This window comes from Rana temporaria, chromosome 4 (assembly GCF_905171775.1).
Source record: "Rana temporaria chromosome 4, aRanTem1.1, whole genome shotgun sequence".
Classification (NCBI taxonomy): Eukaryota; Metazoa; Chordata; class Amphibia; order Anura; family Ranidae; genus Rana; species Rana temporaria.
Window position 1 is genome coordinate 421,883,942 of NC_053492.1, and position 18,987 is coordinate 421,902,928.

Genomic DNA, 18,987 nt, shown 5'->3' on the forward strand with positions numbered 1-18,987 from the left:
TATATAAAACATTATTTTTTTTCCTCAGTTTAGGCCGATACGTATTCTTCTACATATTTTTGGTAAAAAAAATCGCAATAAGCGTTTATCGGTTGGTTTGCGCAAAATTTATAGCGTTTACAAAAAAGGGGATAGCTTTATTGCATTTTTATAAAAAAACTATTTTTACTACTAATGGCAGCGTTCAGCGATTTTTTTTTGTGACTGCGACATTATGGCGGACAGTTCGGACAATTTTGACACATTTTTGGGACCATTGTCATTTTCACAGCAAAAAATGCATTTAAATTGCATTCTTTATTGTGAAAATGACAGTTGCAGTTTGGGAGTTAACCACTAGGGGGCGCTGAAGGGGTTATGTATGACCTCATCTGTGTTTCTAACTGTAGGGGGGTGTGGCTGTTGGTGTCACATCATCGATTGTGTGTCCCTATATTAGGGAACACACGATTGATGACAGCGCCACAGTGAAGAACGGGGAAGCTGTGTTTACATACAGCTCTCCCCGTTCTTCAGCTCCGGGGAGCGATCGCGGGACTCCAGCGGCGATCAGGTCCGCGGGTCCCGGAGCTTCGGACCGGGTCGCGGGAGTGCGCCAGCAGCGCGCGCGCGCAACCCCACGGCTGGGCTTAAAGGGCCACCTACATGTACGTGGATGTGCCCAGCCGTGCCATTCTGCCGACGTATATCGGCGTGAAGGGGTCCTTAAGTGGTTAAGAAGTAGTATTAGTAGTAGAACTGATGAGGTCTATCAGTCAGTCGCTGAGTAGTAATATTAAAGGTGTTGTAAACCTTCGTTTTTTTTCACCTTAATGCATCCTTGCGGTGTCCGGCCCCCCAGTCCCCTGTTTTACTTACCTGAGCCCTGAATTTCCGTGGGTGCGATCCCGCCACCGCTCTCTACACGGGTTCTCAGCTCTTCATTGGATAGATTGATAGCAGCGCAGCCATTGGCTCCCACTGCTGTCAATCAAATCCAATGACCTCGGGCGCGGGGAGGGGGCGGCACTGAGTCCTGCATTTGGCAGCTATGGACGCTGAATGCTGGACATGGGAGCGTGCCTGCAAGGTAACTTCCTTGGGAGAGAGCTTCCGAGAGGGGGTTATCTGATGCAGGGAGGAGCCGAGAGAGCCGCCATGGGACCCCAGAACAGGTGGATCGGGACCACGCCGTGCAAAACGAGTTGCACAGTGGAGGTAAGTATGACATGTTTGTTATTTTTTATACAGGTATTATTTTTAAATTAAACCTTTAGTGTCACTTTAATTGTAGTAATGATAAGGTCCTCTTGGTCAGTCTTTCAGTAGCAGCATTAGTAATGATCAGGTCACCTAAGTCAGTCATTGAATCTAAGTACTTTGCATGTCTTTGTGTACACACACTCCTGTGCGGTCATGTAGTACTAGTAGTAGTAATAATCCAGTTCCCTCCGTCATTATTTTAGTAGTATCTATCATCAAGCCCACTAAGTCATCAATTAGTATTAGTAATGATCAGGTGCAATCAGTCAGTCATTGAGTAGTGTGCAGAATGTATTTTTCAATTTGTACACACACTCCCTAGCTGTCACTTAATAAAAGTATTAGTAGATGTAATGATTGGGTCCCCTCAGTTAGTCATTGAGTAGTAATATTAGTAATGATTGGGTCTTCTCAGTCAGTCATTCAATAGTAGTATTAGTAGTAGTGATGATCAGTTCCCTTAAATCGGTCATTGTGTTTGTGAACACACTCCAAATCTGGCATTGAGTAGTAGTAATAATAATTAAGTCCCCTTCAGACAATGAGTTGTCCTAGTAGTAGTGTGTGGAGTGTTTCTTCGTGCTTGTACACACTCCCGATCTGTCATTGCATAGTAGTAGTAGGTTGCAGAGTGTGTCTGTATTTGTATACAATGGGGGTTATTTCCGAAAAGGCAAATCCACTTTGCACTACAAGTGCAAACTACAAGTGCAAAGTGCACTTAAAATTGCACTGAAAGTGCAGTCGCTGTAGATCTCTGAGGGGTAGATCTGAAATGAGAGGAAGCTCTGCTGATTTTATTATCCAACCGTGCAAGCTAAAATGCTGTTTTTTATTATCCCCCTCGGATCTACAGCGACTGCACTTCCAAGTGCACTTTTCACTTGTAGTTTGCACTTGTAGTGCAAAGTGGATTTGCCTTTAGTAAATAACCCCCAATCTGTCTTTAGGTAGTAGTATTAGTAATGGTAAGGTCCTCCAGTCATTGAGTAGTATAATTAGTAGAGTGTAGAGCACAATGTCTTTGTGTTTGTACACACTCCCAAGCTGTCATTGAGTAGTATTAGTAGTAGTAGAAGAACATGTCTTTGTTAAGTTTGAGTAGTGATGAGTTGGTTCCCCCAGTGATTGAGTAGTATCGGCGTGTAGAGCATGCCTGTACAAACACTCAAACATGTCATTGAATGGTATTGATATTAATGTTGTTTAGAGCATGTCTTTGTACATACACTCCTAAGCTGTCATTGAGTAGTACTTGTAGAGATGAGGTGGTCCATTATTAGTAGTAGAGCATGTCTTTGTGTTTGTACACACACTCCTGAGCTGTCATTGAGTAGTACTGGACCTGATCATTACTAATACTACTACTCAATGACTGACTAAGGGGACCTACTAATTAATGACTGAGGGAACCAGATTGCTACTACTACATGACATCTCAGGTGTGTGAGTACACAAAGGCATGCTCTGCACACTACTACTACTCAAAGCCTTACTTAGGGGATCTGATCATTACCACTGCTAATAATACTACTCAATGATAGCTCAGAAGTGTGTGTACAAACACAAAGACACACTCTGCACACTACTGACCATGGAGACCTGATCATTGCTAATATTAATACTCAATGACAGCTTGGGAGTCTCCACAAAAACTAAGACATACTCTGCACACTACTACTGAGTGACTGACTGAGAAGACCTCACAATTGTTACTACAACTCACTGAGGGGACCTGAACATCACTATTATTACTTATTGACTGATTGAGGGGAGGGACCTGAACATTAGTACAACACGACTGACCGAGGGGACCTGATAATTTTTAATACTACTACTCAATGACTGACTGAGGGGACAGGATCATTGTTATTACTAATACTACTACTCAATGACTGACTGAGGAGACATGATCATTACTATTACTAATACCAGGGCCGGTGCTACCACTAGGCAAACTAGGCAGCCACCTAGGGCACACTGCTGCCTAGGGCGCCCGGCCACTGGCGTTCCTACTCTTTTCTCTCTGCAGCAAGCAACTAAGTCTCAGCATCAGCCTCTGCTCCGTTCGCACATAGTGTCAGAGGCGCATCGGCGCGGGGGACTGCGTCTGTGTCCCGACTCACGAATGAATGTAAGCAAGCAAACATTCATTGATGGGCACTGGTAGGCTGCATTGATGGGCACTGGTGAGGCTGCTTTTGATGGGCGCTGGTGAGGCTGCACTTCTTTAAAAAGGTGAAATATACATGAGCATGGCAAGGGGGTGGAGTCAGGGGTGGAGCCAATGGGGGGGGGGCGGCAAAATGAGGTTTCGCCTAGGGCAGGGGTGGCAAACACAAGGCCCGCGAGACCTTGCCATGTGGCCCGCGCAACGGGCCGTCCGTTGCCACTGGTGATGCAACGGATTGTGACCGATCCGTGATCCACAGAGTGCACCGCTGCCTCGGCCTTAGGAAAGGCCGCGGCTTCGGCCTAGCTCCAGAGCGGTCGGCCATCTTGGTACACCCGGCTCCTATGATGGACGTCCTGGAGATCCAATCACAGGACCGCGGGACGTGTGACGTCCATCATAGGCGCCGCAGACTCCAGAAGGCGGCAATTACAAGCCTCCTCGACACCATGCACTAGGGAGCAGAATATGACAACACTAGTGCATGGGCGGGCGGCTCTCCTCTCCTCCCCTCCTTTCTGGCTGGCTGGATGAATGCTGTGACACATGATGTCAGGTAGGTGAAGTCATTGTGTATGTCAGGTAGGTCCATGTATGTCAGGTAGGTGAGGTCAGTGTATGTCAGGTAGGTCCATGTATGTCAGGTAGGTGAGGTCAGTGTATGTCAGGTAGGTCCATGTATGTCAGGTAGGTGGGGCCAGTGTATGTTAGGTAGGTCCATGTATGTCAGGTAGGTCCATGTATGTCAGGTAGGTGAGGTCAGTGTATGTCAGGTAGGTGAAGTCATTGTGTATGTCAGGTAGGTCCATGTATGTCAGGTAGGTGAGGCCAGTGTATGTCAGGTAGGTGAAGTCAGTGTATGTTAGGTAGGTCCATATATGTCAGGTAGGTCCATGTATGTGAGGTAGGTGAGGTCAGTGTATGTCAGGTAGGTCCATGTATGTCAGGTAGCCCATCCCATCCTATCCCACCCTACCATACCCCATCCCATCTCATCCTACCCTACCCCCATCCCATCCTATACCATACCCCATCCCATCTCATCCTATCCCACCCCCATCCCATCCTACCCCATCCCATCCCACTCCACCCCCACCCAATGCCATCCTATACCACCCCATCCCGTCCCCATCCCATCCTACGGCACCCCCCCCCCATCCCATCCTACCCCATCCCATCCCATCCCAGGGTGGATGGAAGGAGAGTGGAGGGTGCAGAGGTCAGATATTGCACACGGTCCATAGCAAACTCCTGAATCCTGCGCTCCATAAAACCAGTAATAAACAAATGCAGTGACAATTATTTATGGTAATAGTGGTCACGTAGTCTTACAGATACAACCGGCCCTTTGAGGGCAACCATACTGCTAATGCGGCCCCCGATAAATTTGAGTTTGCCACCCCTGGCCTAGGGTGTCAAAAATCCTTGCACCAGCCCTGACTAATACTACTACTCAATGACAGCCCAGGAGTGTTTTTATGAACACAGACACTCTGCACACTACTGCTACTACTCCTATAAAGGACACCTTTATACATTGCTCAAAAAAATTAAAGGAACACTTTGAAAACATATCAGATCTCAACGGGCAAAAATCTCATGCTGGATATCTATACTGATATGGACTGGGTAATGTGTTAGGAACAAAAGGATGGCACATCATTTGATGGAAATGAAAATTATCCACCTACAGAGGGCTGAATTCAAAGACACCCTGAAAATCAAAGTGAAAAAATTATGCAGCAAGCTAGTCCATTTTGCTGAAATTTCTATGGAACAACTCAAAATGGTCCTCAGTAGTTTGTATGGCCCCCCAAGTGCTTGTATGAATGCCTGACAACATCAGGGCATGCTCCTAATGAGATGACAGATGGTGTTGTGGGGTATTTCCACCCAGATCCAGACCAGAGCATCACTGAGCTCCTGAACAGACTGAGGTGCAACCTGGCGACACCGGATGGATCGAAACATAATGTCCCAGAGGTTTTCTTATGGATTTAGGTCAGGTGAGCGTGGGGGCCATTCAATGGTATAAATTTCTTCTTCCTCCAGGAACTGGCTGCATGCTCTCGCCACATGAGGCCGGGCATTGTCGTGCACCAGGAGGAACCCAGGACCCACTGCACCAGTGTAGGGTCTGACAATGGGTCCAAGGATTTCATCCCGATACCTAATGGCAGTCAGGGTGCCATTGTGTAGCCTGTAGAGGTCTGTGTGTCCCTCCATGGATATGCCTCCTCAGACCATCACTGACCCACCACCAAACCGGTCATACTGAACGATGTTACAGGCAGCATAAAGTTCTCTGCGGCTTCTCCAGACCCTTTCACGTCTGTCACATATGCTCAGGGTAAACCTGCTCTCATCTGTGAAAAGCAAAGGGCACCAGAGGCGGACCTGCCAATTCTGGTGTTTAATGGAAAATGTCAATCGAGCTCCACAGTGTCCGGCAGTGAGCACAGAACACACTAAAAGACGTCGGGCCCTCCGGCCACCCCCATGAAGTCTGTTTCTGATTGTTTGGTCAGAGACATTCACACCAGTGACCTGCTGGAGGTCATTTTGTAGGGCCCTGGCAGTGCTCATCCTGTTCCTCCTTGCACAAAGGAGCAGATACCGGTCCTGCTGATGGGTTAAGGACCTTCTACGGCTCTGTCAAGCTCTCCTAGAGTAACTGCCTGTCTCCTGGAATCTCCTCCATGCTCTTGAGACTTTGCTGGGAGACACGGCAAACCTTCTGGCAATGACACGTATTGATGTGCCATCCTGGAGGAGTTGGACTGCCTGTGCAACCTTTATAGGGTCCAAGTATCGCCTCGTGCTACCAGTAGTGACACTGACCCTAACCAAATGCAAAACTAGTGAAAAACAGTCAGAAAAGATGAGTAGGGAAAATAAAATGACAGACATCTCCACCTGAAAAAACATTCCTGTTTTGGAGGTCGTCTCATTGTTGCCCATCTAGTGCACCTGTTGTTAATCAGTTTCAGCTGCTTTGCTGTTAATTGAAATTAACAACCCCCTCTGTATACACCCCTCCCCCTCTGATACTTAACTGACCAGAGCAATATCCCAGGAGTTCAGATTCAAAAGTGTTCCTTTCATTTTTTTGAGCAGTGTATTACTAGTGCCACATGACATAAAATTACTGGGACATTGTATGCTGACCAATATTACTAGTGCCACATGACATAAAATTACTGGGACATTGTATGCTGACCAATATTCTTATGTCTGCTGGACTTGAACGCTTTACTGCTTCACAACTATCTAAAGTCACATTAAAGCGGGAGTTCACCCGAAAAAAATTTTTTAACATTAGATTGAGGCTCATTTTGTCAAGGGGAATCGGGTAGTTTTTTTTAAAATCGAAGCAGTACTTACCGTTTTAGAGATAGATCTTCTCCGCCACTTCCGGGTATGGTCTTCGGGACTGGGCGTTCCTATTTGATTGACAGGCTTCCGACGGTCGCATACATCACGTCACGAGTAGCCGAAAGAAGCCGAATGTCGGTGCGGCTCTATACGGCGCCTGCACACCGACGTTCGGCTACTTTCGGAAAATCGTGACGCGATGTATGCGACCGTCAATCAAATAGGAACGCCCAGTCCCGAAGACCATACCCGGAAGCGGCGGAGAAGATCGCTCTCTAAAACGGTAAGTACGGCTTCGATTTTAAAAAAAAAAACACCCGATTCCCCTTGACAAAACGAGCATCAATCTAATGTTAGAAATTAAGTTTTTGGGTGAACCTCCACTTTAATGTTCTTCACTTGGGCTAAAAACTGATATTCCCTGCCCCCCCCCCCCCCATCTACTCCATTCCTTACCTTCCTCTGCCTCCTCTTCTATTTTAGGCAAGAGATTATTTTGATCAATTTGCCTTTGTCACAACGCACTTTCGTTTTTAATGCCTTAGGTGATAATCAAGTATGGCATGAAGTACTTAGAAGCACAGCTGGGAATACGCAAGAAGATGGGAATACCGGCTGATGCCATCTACAGAAAAAGGTCTCAGTGGGAAACAACTTGGGCAGAAGAGGTATCCAGGAAGCAGAAGCACTGACATAAAACAAAAAATTGTAATAATATACCCTAATGAAACCAACTAATTCTGTAGAGTTCCAGAGTTAAATGGAAATTATATTTCCATTAGTTAAATGCAAAGTTTTGTGCTAGAATGGCATTTTTTCATATTAGCATACAAATAGAATTTTTGTTCTTACAAGTAAAATCCTTTGAGGGAAACAAGTAGTCCTGAACCTTTGGATCACATTTACACCTACAAACACTGGACACTGGCAAACAAAAAACTGTAGGCCAGTCCAAGGGATAACCATCCTGACTCCTTTTAGTAACAAAGAATTAGCAATAGCACGGTCAAAACACGTAGGGGTGGAACCTGTGCTCTTAAAGGATTAAAAAAAAAAAAACATTTATGTTGAGTTCAAAATTGTTATTTTCTTCATGTCATCTGAGGAACAATAAACCTTTGTGACATCCAACTGAAGGGTGGGCAACAATGCAAAATATTGCTGAATGGCCCAACAAAAACTAGGTACTGCCTGCAGCTCAAAGAGCCACCCAAAACTGACATTAGATGAGGAAAAAACACCCACCTGGTAAATGGTGGATAACAGAAGACAAGGTGACAGCCATACAAAGCTAAGTAAACAGTGGTCTAATGCTGAAATGCTCAGAAGCACTCACAGCCCTGATGGAGTGAGCATTGGTTGGAAAGGGGGAACCTGATCCTTGAGATCATGAACCTGAACAATGGTCTGTCTGAGCCACCTAGAAATGGTGGAATGAGAAGTCAGAGGACCCTTCTTGGGATTACCCGGAATGACAAAAAGTGAAACTTTTTTTCTGTGAGAAGATGTGGCAGACATCTTCAGTCCCCCTCCATGCTGCGGTTCCCCCTCCATGCTTCGGTCCCCCTCTGTGCTCCTCAGTTTCCCTCCATGCTCCGGTCCCCCTCCATGCTCCTTGGTCCCCCTCCATGCTCCGGTCCCCCTCTGTGCTCCAGTCCCCCTCCATGCTCCTTGGTCCCCCTCCATGCTCCTTGGTCCCCCTCTGTGCTCCAGTCCCCCTCTGTGCTCCGGTCCCCCCCTGTGCTCCTCGGTTCCCCTCCATGCTCCAGTCCCCCTCCATGCTCCTTGGTCCCCCTCCATGCTCCTTTGTCCCCCTCCATGCTCCGGTCCCCCTCTGTGCTCCTTGGTTCCCCTCCATGTGCCTTGATCTTCCTCCATGCTCCGGTCCCCCTCTGTGCGCTGGTCCCCCTCCATGCTTCGGTCTCCCTCTGTGCTCCGGTCCCCCTCTGTGCTCCTCAGTCCCCCTATTTACTGGTTCCTTCCTTTTCTGAATGCACACAGACTCTGTTCATTCATAAACCACTCTGTTCATTCATAACAGTCACTGAGCATCATAAACTGTGTTTAAGATGCTTCAGTTTATGAATGGAGAGGAGTCTCTGTCTCCTCTCCATTCATCTTCAGTGCAGCTGAGGCTACAGAGAAAGGGACTGGGGAATCTGTGTCCTCAGTCTCTTTCCCTGTCTCAAAAAGGATATCTCAGCAAAGCTACCCCCCCAACAGGACTAAAAAGAAAAAATATAAATTTTTTTTTTTTTTAATAAATAAATATTGAAAAGGTTCAATTGTAAAAATTAAAGAGAAAACACACACTGACATCGTCCACTCCCCCCCCCCCCCCAAAAAAAAGAAAGCATTGTAAAAAAAAATCGTAAAAAATGCTAAAACAAAAAATTATAAAAGAAATTGTAAAAAATGTTATTGTAAAAAAAAGGTTTCATCAGTGCGGCATATTAGTGCCACTGTCATATGACATTAAAAAAAAGTATCGGTAACCGGTATTGGTACTTGTACTCGATCTTAATAAAGTGCTATCGGTGCAACTCTAAATTTTGATTGAAGATAGAATAGAAGAAACAAGTCTCTGCATGAGTGGAGCTGAGAAACAGCATTTATCCTTCCAGAATTCTAGCAAAAAACTGAGGCATGCTGGTAGTAGGAGGGGTTAGTAGGGCTGGCCTACAGTTGTTTGTTTGCCAGTGTCCAAGCCTTCAGTAGACTGCCGTATAAACCAAAGATTTAAGACTTCAAGCTCTTTCACATGGGTGGCCCGTTCAGGTCCGCCTGCCAGTTTTTTTGGCAGACCTGAACGGGCGCTCTGTGCTCCTCTATGGAGCCGCGGATGTCAGCAGTGACATGCCCGCTGACATCCGACCCGCTCCGATCCGCCAAAGTGTGACGGAGGAAAAACCTACTTTTACATCCGTCTGGCGGATCGGATCAGGTGAATGCGGAGAGACGGTCCGTGTTCATCCGATCCCCCCATAGGGGAGAGCGGAGAAAAGACAGGGCGGTCCCTGCACAGTGTGCGGGGACCACCCTGTCATCCGCCGGCTCAGCAGGGATCAACGGAGCGATCCCCGCTGAGCAAGCGGAGGTTCACGGGGCGGATCATTACTGATCCGCCTTGTGTGAAAGGGGCCTTCCTGTGTTTTTTAATGGATAAAAAAGAAAATGTTTTAAAGTCCACCATATTAAAAGCAGACCTTCAGTCATTTATTTTTATTTTTCCATCTATTAAATCTTCTGCCCTTGTTGTTTTAACTTTGGATAGTAAATTTTTTTTTTCTGGCAGTAAATACCTTATACAGCCCACTTCCTGTTTCTTGTCTGGTAATTAGCCTAGGCTTACGACATCATGCACAGCTCCGGAGATGAGTTATGTGTGCGTCCGGCCCCCCTCTCCAAGCACCACTCTATCTCCCCCTCCCACTTTGTTAGTAGAAAGAACAGCCTAGGGGCGGGGCTGGACGCGGTGCTGCCGATGAGGAGTTTAACCAAATCGCCACTCCGCCCACCCGCTCGGGTCTATAATTTTTCTGTAGCCGAAAATTGCATCCGTGCATGCGTGATAAAGCAGTGGTGAAGTCGCGCATACTTTTCATAAGTCCAGGAATTTTTTAGAACACAGAGCTGGAGGTGTTTCTCGGATGTAGCCAGACTTATGCCGCCATCATGCAACACTGTACCCACATGAAATTGTTATAATTTATTTTTTTGAGACAGATAGAGCTTTCTTTCGGTAGTATTTAATCACCGTTGGGTTTTTAATTTTTTGCTAAACAAACGAAACAAGAAGTGGCTTCTGTCGGACATGCATGCTGGAAAACCAGCAGACTTACTTCCGATCAGCGCTCTCAGCCAATGGCAGAGAGCGCTGATTGGAGTGTTCTGGCGGGGGGCTGCCCCCCTGTCAGAACACAACAGCTCAGCGGCGGAGATCGCTGGGTGGGAATCGCTGGACTAACCACACATGGTTAGTACAGTGGCTCCAGCAGTATGTTATGAGTTTGGAAATTGTAGAGAAATGTTAAATAATGCATTACAATTTAATTACACCCATTAGATTTTAGATGACTAAAATTAGTTTTGGTCGACCAAAATGTACTGGAGATTTTAGTCGACTAAAATGTAGGATATTTTAGTCTACTAAAATATACTGGAGATTTAGTCGACTAATATATGACTAAAACTAAAACAATTGCAGACTAAAATGGGACTAAAACTAAATGCCATTTTAGTCCTAAGAGCCGGTTTACGCTGGGGCGACTCGTCAGGCGACTCAGCCGCCTGACAAGTTGCGTCCCATTCTATTCAACAGAACCGTTCTAATAGGAGCGATGCAAGTCGCTCTGACTTAGAAAAAGGTTCTTGTACGACTTTGGGGGCGACTCGGGGCGACTTGCATTGACTTCTATACAGAAGTCATTTTGCAAGTCGCCTCTGAAGTCTTCAGGACGCCTTGCCGAGTCGCCCCCGAAGTCGTGACGTCCCAGTGTGAACTGGCTCTTAGACTAAGACTAATGCCGCGTACACACGACCGTTATTCATGTCATGAAAAAAAACAACGTTTTTCTCGACGTGATTTGTCGTGATTCCTCTCAAGCCTGCCTTGCATACACACGATCGTGAAAAAAAAATGCTTGAGCAAAGCGCAGTTACATACAACACGTAAGATGGCACTATAAAGGGGAAGTTCCATTCGAATGGCGCCACCCTATGGGCTGCTTATGCTAATTTGCTTCTGAGCATGCGTGTTTTCCCCCCCTTGGTAAAGCGTACGCACGACGTGAAAAACAACAAAGAAAAATACAGCAGGTTCCAAAAAAAATCGGGTATTTTTCTCGTCAAGAAAAATGCTCTGGAGCATGGGTGCTCAACCTGTGGCTCTCCAGCTGTTGCAAAACTACAATTCCCATAATGCCTCAGCCTTTGGGAGACATGCTTGTACCTGTCAGCGGCTTGCAATGCCTCATGGGAATTGTAGTTCCGCAACAGCTGGAGAGCCACAGGTTGAGCACCCATGCTCTGGAGCATAGACACGATCAATTAAAAAATGGCATTTTTCTTGTCATGAAAAACGTGTGTACGCGGCATAAAACTAAATCGAAATTTGATGCCAAAATTAACATTGGTTGTCACGCCGTTAAAGGTGGTTCAAATAAGGAATGTACTAGCAGGATTAACAGGTATAACAATGATGTTACAGGGGACTCGGAGAAACAAAAATTTTGATGGGCTGCATCATACATTTCATTTTTTATGTTGCCCACATAATAGATTGCCATTTGAGAAATGTTTCCACTTCTATTCTTCTTCTCCGTTAATAAGTAGGATTCCCCTAATCCACAGGGAGCAGGCAGGTTTAAAAAGAAGTTCTAACTAGTCACAACAATGTCTCTGAGGACCATGAAGCATTATCTTCCCTATCATTACATACTTACCAAACTGGGATACAGGTGCTTATTATTTTAACTACTCCTTCATTGCAGCCTACAGAAAATAACTGAGGGCTCTTTGACAGATCAGTTTAGGTATGGCTTTTTTTGCATAGTTACATTGGCTCAGCTTGGAACAATGTACCGTATTTATCGGCGTATATCGCGCACTTTTTTGCCCTGAAAATCAGGGCAAAATCGTGGGTGCGCGATATACGCCAATACCCGTTTTCCCGCGCCGAGTTTTGAATACTGCGCCGACATATACCGAGCGCAGTACACTCAGGTATAGTCGGCCAGTCTCGGCTTCTTCCGCGGTCACGTCCTGGACGTACAGGACGTGAGCGCGACAGTTGCCGAGCCTGCCCGAGTGTACTGCACTCGGTATATGCTGGCGCAGTATTCAAAACTCGGCGCGGGAAACGAGCGGGGAGGACGCTAGGACGCCGCAGAAGGACGCCGGCCCTGCCGAAGAGGACACCGGACCCGCTGAAGAGGACACCGGACCCGCCGCAGAAGGACACCCGAAGCCGCAGAAGGACACCCGAACCAGCAGAAGGATGCCGGACCCGCCGAAGAGGACACCCGAAGCCGCAGAAGGACGCCGGACCCGACGAGGCCGCCGATGGACCGATGGACGCCGCGCAAGACACCAAAACTGTAAGTACAAAAATAACTTTTTTTCCACAGGATTGGGGGTCACTTTAGGGGTGCGCGGTATACGCAGGAGCGCGTTATACCGCGATAAATACGGTATGTATACTTGTGGCATAGTTCTAAATCACTGTAGTAGGCAGTGCTACTACAGTGATCGCCACTAGCATCTGGGTCCCATGTTGAGCAGTCGCAGAGTCGCCCTGCTTCATAGTGAACACAGGAGGTAGCTCACTTGACACAGAAATGTTCTCAATGAATGCAAGGCGTTCTTTGATTAAATGAGAAGGAGATTGTGTTGTCAAAATCTGGCCACCTTATACTACAGTGATTTTTAACTTCTACAGGAATTGGCCAGGTATGGTATATACATATTTACATCAGTCCAATGGCTCGACCAATGTAACAATGCAAAACAGTGGTCTCCAAACCAAGGCCCTTTGCATGCTTTTATCCGGCCTTTGTGGCACTTTCCTCCACTGACACCAACAATGAGGCATAATTCCTGTTACTGACATCAACAATGGGACACTGTTTTTCCCACAGACACCAACGATCGTAAGCGGTGGCGGCTGGTGTTTTTTTTTTGGGGGTGGGGGCGGCAAACCATCACCCACCCTCCCCGAGTGAGTGTGATTGAGTGAGTAACTTGTATAGCGCAACAAATGCGAACTTAATCGCCTCAAGGCGCTTGACATCCAGAATCGTACCGGTCCTTTAGAAGAGGTGGGTCTTATCCCCCCGCCAAGCGCTACACAACTACCCCCCAACCCGAGCGGCTCGTCCAGCACATACCCCATCGTAGCAGGTGGTAGGCAGCATGTAACTGCTTGGCTCCGAGTCCTGTCCTCCAATAGCGGCTTTCAGCTCCTCCCCTCCTCCTCATAGGCGTCCAATAGGATTGCCTGTCCTTTCGGCCAATCGGGATTAACGGTGTCAAAGCCCGCTTCCTGATTGGCCGGGAGAAGGATTTGTGTTACAACAGCGAATATTTATTCGCTGTAGTAACACACCTGTGTGGGATCGGAGCCCACCCTTTATTGAAGCCTGTAAGAGCCTCTGGCTCTAATAGGTGCTTCAAAAAAAGATCCCTCCACATTGGAATCCATGGTTCGGTGTCCTGAAAGGGGCTGGACGCATGGATAGGGAAGGCGGCCAATAACAGGGGGGGCGAACAGTGGAAGGAAGCCTAGCAGAAGGTCCCCCAGTGCTCTATGAACGTGGCACAGAGGCTATCGCAGCTTTATATAATCCTCAGGGTCCACTACACTCAGGCTAGGCTGGCCCATATGGGGGTGAGAACTCACTCTACCTGTACTAGAGTGAGTGTGATTGAGTGAGTAACTTGTATAGCGCAACAAATGCGAACTTAATCGCCTCAAGGCGCTTGACATCCAGAATCGTACCGGTCCTTTAGAAGAGGTGGGTCTTATCCCCCCGCCAAGCGCTACACAACTACCCCCCAACCCGAGCGGCTCGTCCAGCACATACCCCATCGTAGCAGGTGGTAGGCAGCATGTAACTGCTTGGCTCCGAGTCCTGTCCTCCAATAGCGGCTTTCAGCTCCTCCCCTCCTCCTCATAGGCGTCCAATAGGATTGCCTGTCCTTTCGGCCAATCGGGATTAACGGTGTCAAAGCCCGCTTCCTGATTGGCCGGGAGAAGGATTTGTGTTACAACAGCGAATATTTATTCGCTGTAGTAACACACCTGTGTGGGATCGGAGCCCACCCTTTATTGAAGCCTGTAAGAGCCTCTGGCTCTAATAGGTGCTTCAAAAAAAGATCCCTCCACATTGGAATCCATGGTTCGGTGTCCTGAAAGGGGCTGGACGCATGGATAGGGAAGGCGGCCAATAACAGGGGGGGCGAACAGTGGAAGGAAGCCTAGCAGAAGGTCCCCCAGTGCTCTATGAACGTGGCACAGAGGCTATCGCAGCTTTATATAATCCTCAGGGTCCACTACACTCAGGCTAGGCTGGCCCATATGGGGGTGAGAACTCACTCTACCTGTACTAGATGCTGTAGAGATCATGGCGATCTCATACATCTTCTATGGCGATGCCCGAAACTGCATTTATATTGGAAGAAGGTCACTGACACTCTCAACAGGGTTTTCCAGGTTCAGATACCACTAGATCCTAAACAGGGATAATAGATGGCCTCCCAGTGGAGGATATCCCTAGACAGGCTATAGCTCGAGCTTTGTTTCAGGCTTGCAAACTGATTCTGGGACACTGGAAATCCACTGAATCTCCCACAGTGCAGGAGTGGATTACTCAAATGGGTGACACCCTCCGTTTGGAAAAACGTATCTATCAGCGTAGGGGGGGACACAAGCCAAATTTGATGAACCGTGGGCCTCCTGGCTGGACATCCCTGGTCTAGCCCCGGTGGATTTGGTGTATGATCGGTTATTCTCACGATAGCAATAGTATTTTGGATCTGGATATGTATGTATTTTTGTATTTGGTGTCTGTATATGTCTACCTGGGGAGACTGAAGGTAGTAACTGCCTGTGATGAGAACATAGGATGTGATATCTCTGATTCAGAAATGCTGATACTTTGTATTGACTGAAATCTTCTTTATTTTTTCTGTATGCTCTACCCTAATGACTATGCAGTGGTTATGCTCGGGAACTGTTTGTTGTATTTCTTATGCTCAATAAAAAACGTTTTGTTTGAGAAAAAAAAAATAACAGGGGGGACGGGCGATGCCCCTGATGGGGAGCTATTCCTCCCAATGATACCAATAATGGGGCACTATTCTTCCCACTGACACCAACCACAGTGGCCATGTGATTAGGCAGACCTTCCCACTCCCCAGGCATAATAGCCCAGTTAAAGGGACGAGAAGGGATTAACCAAAATACAGATGCATTATTATAATCACTTCTCTGGCAACCTGTATCTTCTACCTTTCTTCCATCCCAGCAGTCTCCATCAACGTGTTCAGCATTCATCACTTCCTCCATAGGAATCATGTTGATGGGCAAGCACATTAGGGCCTGTATTGATGGACTCTCCATGATGGCATTGACGGAATCAGTTTTATTTTTTTTTTTTCAATTAACAGTTTTTATTGGACACGAGGTAACCCCCGTGCCATAAAAGATACGGTACAAGGATGCCATCAGAGCATCAACAGAAAAGAAAACAGTGCATAGCATATAACAGTACAGTACAAGGCAGGTATCAGGGGGAGCTCAATAACTCCGCTCGTAAGCAGCCAACCTAAAAACACAAGCTGCCAAAAGACAAAAGTAAGCACGTGTAGAACAAACCCCTGAGTAGCAGAGGCATAAGAGGAAACAAAAAAGAGGGAGCCAAGAGGAAAAAAAAAAAAGGGAACAAAAAAAAAAAAAAAAAAAAAAAAAGGAAAAGGGAAAGAAAAAATAAGAGGTGGAGAAAGAGCAGAGGAAGGAGACTGCAAGCGCAGATAGACAGGGAGAGAGAAAGAGGGGGGGGGGGGTTAAGGGGTGGCTCGACTCGTGGTTCAAGGCGGATCCTCCCGACGATGCCATTCCGCCCAAACTGCATCATGAGTGTCCAAACTATCTCGTAACCTGGCAGTCATTTTTTCCATTAGTTCAATATCTTTGATCCTGGCGTAGAGGTCAGATTGAGAAGGGGGTGACAGGCGCTTCCAATGGAGGGCAACTAGGCATCTCGCAGCCGTCAGTACATGCCTCAACAATTTCTTGGAGGACTTGGAGATCCGCAGGGCTGAGACTCCTAGTAAAAACAGTTTCGGGGACCAGGGAACCAGCACTCCAAGGAGGCGAGATAGCAACTGCTGGGTCTCCGTCCAAAACGGTACTATCTTGGGGCAGGTCCAGTAAATGTGGTATAAGGTTCCCCTGGCTCCCTGACAACGCCAACACCTGTCTGAACTGGATGGATAGATAGCGTGGAGGGTAGCCGGCGTCATGTACCAGAAATACAATATTTTATAGGCATTCTCCTTATACAGCGTACAAAGAGAGCTTTTAGCCGCCTGGGACCAGATCGTCTGCCACTCTGTCTCCGAGATCTCCTCCCCGAGCTCCCTCTCCCATCGCAGCATGTATGCATGCTTACCCTGGGTGGGGAAAGAGCGAGAGTTCAGCAACCGATATGTATCAGATATCAACCCGCGTCGAGCCGATCCCTCCAGTACCAATTTTTCGAAAGGCGTTGGCGTTGAAAATTGGAGCCCAGGGGCGAATGATTGTGCATAGTGTCTTATCTGCAGATACCCATAGAACACCTGGCGGGGTAGGTCAAATTTCTTTTGCAAATCGGAAAACGATAGGAGTTTCCGTGTTATGGGGTCCACTAAATGGCCAAAATGAAAAAGATCACGCGACGCCCAAGGCGACGACATCTGATGGGTCAAACTATCAGGCATCTTGGGGTTGAACAGGAAGGAGGTCAAAAGAGACCGCTCCGAGCTCAGGCTATGCGTCCGCGACAGTCTGCGCCAAAGCGTCCTGAGGTGAAGCATGGGCCCCAAGAGTCGGCCCGGATCCACCTCCGCGCCTGCATTCCATAGTAGGCTATTCGGGTGTGCGGGAGCCATCCAAATTTTCTCGATTTGTGTCCATATATTATAAGAGCGCTGAGGGAACCAAGAGGTAACGGCGCGCAGCTGAGCTGCCTGATAATATTTAAGCAGGTCAGGGAACCCCAGTCCCCCGTCAGTGCGGGATGCTGTCAAGACCGTCCGTGGGACTCTGTGTCGCCCGTAATTCCAGACGAAGCGGACCAGATCCGCTTGGAGCTTACGTAGGTCCGCGTATGGAACTGGTATGGGCAACGTCTGGAATAAATAGAGGAGTTTGGGAAGGATGACCATCTTAACAGATGCCACCCTACCCAGAAGGGAAATGTGATGGGCCCTCCACTTCTGCAAAAGTTCTCTTATGGAGCGATAGAGGGGGGGGAAGTTGGCCTTATATAAAGAGTCAAAGGACGGGGTGATCTGCACCCCCAGATATTTCAGCCCCGCTGTAGCCCAGTGGTAGGGAAAGCACTGCTTTAGATGTCGAACCTCCTCGTCGGGGATGTTAATGGGGAGAGCTACCGACTTGGCCGCATTTATCTTATAACCCGACAGGGACCTATATAGATCGAGTTCAGCGTGGAGGTTAGGCAGGGAGATTCTAAGTTGGGTCAGGGTCAGAATAACGTCGTCTGCGAAAAGCGCCAGCTTGAATTCCCTACCCCGCACCAAGACACCCCGGATATCCGGGTTCCTGCGAATCGATGCCGCCAGGGGCTCCACGCAAAGCGCGAACAGAAGCGGCGAAAGTGGGCATCCCTGGCGCGTTCCATTTGCTATCGGGAAAGAGGAAGAGTGGGCAAAGGGGGTCTTAACCTGAGATGTAGGATTCGTATAGAGGTGCTGTATGGCCTGCAGGAAGGGGCCGCGAAGTCCTATGTGTTTTAACGTGGCAAACAGGAAAGGCCAGCTGAGGCGATCAAATGCCTTTTCTGCATCCAAACTAAGGGCTAACGACTCCTGGCCCTCCCTGTTCACCACATCTATCAGGTCGATAACCCGTCTGGTGTTGTCCCCCGCTTGGCGGAGAGGGACAAAGCCCACCTGGTCCTTATGAACCAATGAAGGGAGCAGCACATTTAGACGCAGTGAGAGGAGCTTGGTGAAAATTTTTAAATCTGAGTTAAGTAACGCGATTGGCCTGTAGCTAGCGCACAGCGAGGGGTCCTTGTCGGGTTTGGGGATCAGAGTTAGAAACGACCGCTGCATGTCCGAGGGGATAGGGGTCGTTTGAAGGAAGGCATTAAACAGCTTGCACATGCGCGGGAGGAGGATGGGGAGAAACGTCTTATAATATTCATAGGGGAGACCGTCTGGGCCAGGGGATTTATGTGCGGGCAGGGACTTAATGGCAGCCGTGAGTTCCTCCTCTGTCACAGAGGCGTTAAGGGAGAGGAGGTCAGCAGGCTGGATCTTAGGGATTCCACTGTGTTCCAAGTAGTCACGCAGACGATCAGCCAGGTCAGGGGGTGAGGGGTCATGCGGTATGTCAGGGTCGCTATATAAGGCTGTGTAAAATTCCTCAAAAGTCCGAGCTATGTCCCGAGGGTGGGTCAGAAGGC